The 6,776-nt window shown below is 28.6% G+C and overlaps 1 protein-coding gene across 4 annotated transcripts in view; it reads left to right on the top strand.

Annotated features, from left to right (window-relative positions):
* Positions 1 to 5,304: 5,304 nt before the first annotated feature.
* Positions 5,305 to 6,776, top strand: part of LOC113800907 (arginine/serine-rich protein PNISR) — a 14,885-nt gene continuing 13,413 nt past the window's right edge. For all 4 annotated transcript variants that reach the window (XM_070135557.1, XM_070135556.1, XM_070135555.1 and 1 more), the window contains exon 1: positions 5,305 to 5,418. The gene's annotated coding sequence lies outside the window, so the exon portion shown is untranslated. The remainder of the gene's footprint in view (positions 5,419 to 6,776) is intronic.

Below are 6,776 nucleotides of genomic sequence, written 5' to 3'. Positions count from 1 at the left end.
GTTTGTATGACAGTGAAGATGGTGATGGGCAGTTGTGTGAATGATGATTTTGATTATGATAACGTTTATGATAAGAATTGTGAAAAATTAATGATAATGATGATAATGAAAAAAGGATATGGTAAAATCGATTGGAACAGTAATGATAACAATAGTCCTAATAGTATTATAGTGCAATAACGATAGTAATAGCAACAAAAAATAATAAATACAATAAGATAAGTAGTAATCTTAAAGACCACCAATAACAATAACTACTAAAATGAAAACAATGATAACAAGAGCACCATTAACAACAACGACTGAAATCCAATATCATTATCACAGTTACAATTCCTAAAAAAGTAAAGATAATATCGCTACTAATCACAAACATCAATGAGATTTTAATTAGATAAAACCCTTCCCGATAATGAAACACAGCAAATCGACAAAGACCTTTTCCCTTCCATTAAGTAATTCGTTCTCATCACGCTATGTCAGTTTTCGTGTCTCTCTTTGACATGCACATCTCGGTGAACGCAAAACTAGTGTGTATACATATATACACACGTACATATGTGTGTGTGTGTGTGTGTGTGTGTGTGTGTGTGTGTGTGTGTGTGTGTGTGTGTGTGTGTGTGTGTGTGTGTGTGTGTGTGTGTGTGTGTGTGTGTGTGTGTGTGTGTGAGTGTGTGTGTGTGTGTGTGTGTGTGTGTAAGAAAAGGTGAAGGTGATCGTCTTTCCCAAAACGGGAAACGTGAGATTTTCAAATAACTTTCAGACAAGGAAAATCTGTCTATTCATCTATAAACACACAAATTCTCTCCAAATCAATTCGCGTTTGCAGCACCTCGCTTCACCCAACCCGCTACTCCCCTTTGGCCGGGCGAACGCAAGGCAGGATTGATGTTCTGTGGAAATTTTGAGCGATCCACCCAAGGCGCTGCTCCCTTTGGCCGAGCGAACGCAAGGCAGGATTGATGTTCTGTGGGTATTTTGAACGACTTTGGAGTTCACTCGCCAGGCAAAAGTTCATTTTCCTTGTTGCGTTCATAAGAATACCACCCTTGTTCATCATCTAAATGCTGAACAAAATGGTTTGCCAAGATTCCTTTTTTGTTATCGAGAATGATAGGAGTGATAAAATCTGGCAATGATAATAATAGTAATAAAATTATTGATCAACGATAATAATTATAATGATAATGATGATGATGATGATGATGATGATGATGGTGATGATAATGATGATGATGATGATGATGGTGATGATAATGATGATGATGATGATGATGATGATGATGATGGTGATGATAATGATGATGATGACGATGATGATGATGATGATGATGATGATGATGGTGATGATGATGATGATAATGATAATAATAATAATAATAATAATAATAATAATAATGATAATGATAATGATAATAATAATGATAATTATAATAATAATGCTAACAATAGTTATGATGATAATAATGATAACAACATTAATGATAATGATATGAATAATAATGATTATGATGATATCAATCGACAATAATGATGATGATAATAATGACAATAATAACAACAACAAAAATGACAACAATAATAATAAAAATAATACTGATAATAATAATAGTAATAATAAAAATGAAATCAATAATAATGATAACAGTGATAGTAATAACAGAAATAGTGGTAACTAGAGGACATTGCATGCAACAAATAAAATCAAAAGGTACAACTCCCTTCCTCTCTCCCCCATTCACCCTCCCACTCGCCTCCTCTCCCCATCTTCCTCTCCCTCTGCCTCTCCCATTCCCGCTCTGCCACCTCCTCCCATTCCTTATTCTTCCTGAAATTCCCTCCTCTGCATCTGCCCCTCACACTTCCTTTCTTCTTCTTCCTTACCCTCCCTCACCTCATCCACGCCATTATCATTTTCTCTTCCTTCTATCCCCCTTTTCTCTCTGATTCCCTTCTTTGTCCTCCCCCCTTTCCTATTATGCATCCGCCTTCTCTATTTAAGTCCTCTTAATTTCCCCTCTCTTTCCCTTTCATCAATTCCTTTTTCTCTTTCAGTCCCCTTACCCCCCCCTCTCCCCTTCTCTACTTCCCCTTTCTCTTCCAGTCCCCTTCCCCTCCCCTCTCTCCCTCTCTCCCTCGTCCCAATCTCCCTCTCCCCTCTATTAGTAACAATAATAATAATAATAGTAACAGTGACAATGACAGTAATTATAATGATAATTATAGCGATGACAATGATAGTAAAAACAAAAACAATGATAATAACAATGATAATGGTAATGGTAATAATCAGCATGATAATAATGATAATGATAATAACATTAATAACAATAATGAAAGTAATAATAGCAATGTTAATAACAATACTGATAAGAATGATAGTGAAAATAACAATGATAATAATGATAATGATATTAGTAATAATAATAATAATAATAATAATAATAATAATAATAAAAATAATAATAATAATAATAATAATAATGGCCTTAACACTAATAATGACAATGATAATACTAATAATAGTGGTGATAATAATAATAATAATAGTAATGATAATGATGGTAATGATAACGGTGATTATAATAATGACAATGATCACAGTGATGATGATAATGGTAATGATACTGATAATAGTGATGATAATAATAACAACAACCACAATAATAATGATAGCTATAATGATTATTATCATCATGATAATGATAATAATGATAACTATAACAGTGATGATGATAATGATAATGATAATAATGATAATGATAATAGCAACATTGATGATAACTATGATAATAGTGATAATAATGATAATAATGATGATAGTAATAACAATGATAATGATAACAATAACAATAATAAGAAATAATAGTCATAATCATAATGAAAATTATACTAGTGATGATAATAATACTGATGGTGATAATAACAATGCTAATAATGATAACAAAAAAGATGATAATTATGATAATGATGATATTTAGGAAAATGCTAATAATAATGATAACAATGATAATGATAAAAATTTTGATAACTTTGATAATGATAATAGTAATAATAATAGTGATAATGATAATGATAATAGAAATAATAATAATAATAATGACAATAATAATGATGATGATAATAATAATAATAATAATAATGATAATAATAATAATAATGATAATAATAATAATAATGATAATAATAATAATAATGACAATGATGATAATAATGAAAATTGATAATGCTGATACTAATGAAAATAATGATAATGATGATAATAATAATGAAAACAATAATGGTAATAATAATAATAACTATCATTATTATTCTCATCATTATCATTATCATTACTATTATTATTATCACTATTACTATCATGATCAGTATTATAATGATGGTAATGATATTAATAATGATGATAGTAATGATAATGATAAAATGATAATGATTATAATAATGAGAATGATAATAATGATGATGTTAATGGTAATGATAATGATGATTGTAATAACAATACCACTACTACTGATAATACAATGCTAATGATGATAATGATAACAGCATTGATTACAATTATTTTAATAATGATGATAATGATAATGATGCAAATAATGATAATGATAATAGTACTGATAATAATGATGATAATGATGTTAATAACAGTGATAATGATAATAATAATGATAATAATAATGATAATAATAATAATAATAATAATAATAATAATAATAATAATAATAATAATAATAATAATAATAATAATTATAATAATGATAATAATAATGATAATAATAATAATAATAATAATAATAATAATAATAATAATGATAATAATAATAATAATAATAATAATAATAATAATAATAATAATAATAATGATAATAATAATAATAATAATAATAATAATAATAATAATAATAATAATAATAATAATAATAATAATAATAATAATAATAATAATAATAATAATAATGATAATGAAAATGATAATAATGATAACAATAACAATAATTATAAAAACAATAATAATAACAATTATAATGAGAATCACAGTAATAATGATAGTAGTATCACTAATAATAATGATAGTAGTGTCACTAATAATAATGATAATAATAATAATGATAATGATAAAGTAATAATAATAACGATGATAATGATAATAATAATGATGATAATAATATCGATAATAAAAATAATGATAATGATAATAATAATGATAATGATGATTATCATGAGTAGTGATAATGATAATGATAATAATAATGACTATGTAATAATAATAATATAATAATATATAATAATAATATAATAATAATAATATAGTAATAATAATGATAATGGTAATGATATTGATGAAGATGATGATATACTAATAATGATGATAATGATAATAATAATGATAGTAATGATAATAATAATAATAATAACAATTATGATAACAATTATAAAGAGGAAAATGAAAATAATGATAATATGATACTAATGATAATGATAATAGTAATAATAACAATGATACTAATGATAATAATAATAATAATAATAATGATAATAATAATAATAATAATAATATTAATAATAATAATAATAATAATAATAATAATAATAATAATAATAATAATAATAATAATAATAATAATAATAATAATAATAATAATAATGTTAATAATAATAAATAATAATAATAATGATAATAATAATAATGATGATAATAATGATAATAATGATAACAATAATGATAATAACAGTGATAAAGACAATAATGGTGATAATGATAAAAATGACAGTAATGATACTATTTGCAATGATAAATAACATCAATATAAGAAAATAATTGCACAGTTGAGGGAGGAAGAGAGAGAGGTTGAGAGAGGGAGGAGAGAGAGGGAGAGAGTGAGAAGGGGTATGCTCCTAGTAACTCAGTGTCCACTGTTAATAAAACTATTACTGATATTACCTGTGATAAAGATATCAGCCTCCAAATATACGAAAAAAATAGCACCATAAAAGAAAATTAAAATGTGATACGTTGTTGAATTGTTTTATCGGTATGATGACTTGAAAATACTCTAGAGCAGCATGTGGTCACGTTCATATCCATGAGAATTATATTTTAGTGAAAATATGACTCTATTACGACTTGAAAGGCTTTACTTAAAATGACCGGACATAAGAAATTGTTACACGCATTTGTGATTCAATGAAAAGCATTCGGAACAGTTTGCATATTCGTTGGAAAGGTAGGCAAACCTACTCTGCGATGTTCTTTTGTCTCCTCATGGCTTCCAATCGAGGAGAGATTTCGGCGTCTATTGGTAAGCAAAGCAGTCGCCATTGCGGAGTGGGTGTGGAAGGAACCCGCCAACTTTTATTCGTGGTTATTTCGCTATTTCTCCCCTCTCATTGGGGATCGAACAGTGTATGGGGAATAAGGTAATTATAGAATAAGCCATAGAGTGGACCAGTCTGCTGCAAGACGGGAATAAGCTGCAAGGGACGGTAGAAAACGGGTTGATATTTCCCGAACACCGCGAAAGATTTATAGCTTTTGTTAGCTTCTTCAGCCACTTTAAACCACTTACTCTGGCTTCAAGGTGGAAAGGGATGCTTTGGGGATCTATTTTCGTCCCTGATTTCACAGCGAGAAGCAGAGGGATGCGGAAAGGAAGATAATACTCGTGCCTTTTCGTAATCGCTTATTTTTCGGCTATTAATTAAAAGCATTTTGTGAAGTTGTTTGTTTTTAGTAATTAGCGGCAGTCATTATATAATTATTTGATTGTGAAGAATAATCAGTAATGTAGTGAAGGTGGAATGCCATTGAGAGTAAAATTTTTATTAATTTATGTAGTTATTTGTTTATTTTTCTCAGCAAATATTTATTTATTTATTTAGTTATTTGTTTATTTTTTTCTCAACAATTCGAGAAGTTTATAGCTCAATATTTCTATATATGACACAAAATACCAAGAAATGCTAGAGTTGGCACGAGGTAACATGAATTGGATTTAAACGCTTTGGAAATGCAACGGAGAACACGGATTGTGCGTCAGGAGTGTTCTCGGCTAGTGTTGCATAGTCCTGCAGTAAGGGATTTGACGGAGTATAAAGGTGCTTATGTAGGAAAGGTATGGATGGATATCTTCACAATACGAGAGATGGTAGAAAAACGCGCAATACAAAAACGGGATTGTTGAAGAAAGTGTGACAACAGTTTTGCAATCATCCTTGATTCTATCTTCGGGTCTGGTATTTATTAGAAACACGGTAGAGTGTTTTTCCATTCAATAGAAGAGACGTATTTGACTGGTTTCTATTCTATCTTCGGTGTGTATTTTTGATGAAAATATAATTGAAAACAGTCAGATACATCTCTTGTATTGTGAAGATATCCATTCTCATTCATGCCTTTTCTACATTTGTGCATTGTGTTTGTATTGTTGCATGCCTCTTGCTTCATTTGTATGTTTTTTAAATCTTAATTTGCTTGGACTTAATCAATACAAATTTAGCACATGGGTCACATGGTGTAGCTGTAGCAGCATGGCCTGGTCGTCTGGCAGTTGAATTATACCTCTAATTACTTTTTTCAAGAAACGGTGTATATGTTAGATGATACGTCTGTGTCAGTTATCTTATATTTCATTTAAAAGTTTGAACCTCTGGATGTGAGAAACCAGGCAGGGCAAGTAAGCACAGGTGGAGTCAGGTCTTCGTAGATTTGAATATCTTGTAGACGGTGATAATAGCACAAACGCCATAGGCATACTGCATGGACACAGCCCTAGCTC

This window comes from Penaeus vannamei, chromosome 20 (assembly GCF_042767895.1).
Source record: "Penaeus vannamei isolate JL-2024 chromosome 20, ASM4276789v1, whole genome shotgun sequence".
Classification (NCBI taxonomy): domain Eukaryota; kingdom Metazoa; phylum Arthropoda; class Malacostraca; order Decapoda; family Penaeidae; genus Penaeus; species Penaeus vannamei.
This window is presented reverse-complemented; position numbering and strand designations above follow the sequence as displayed.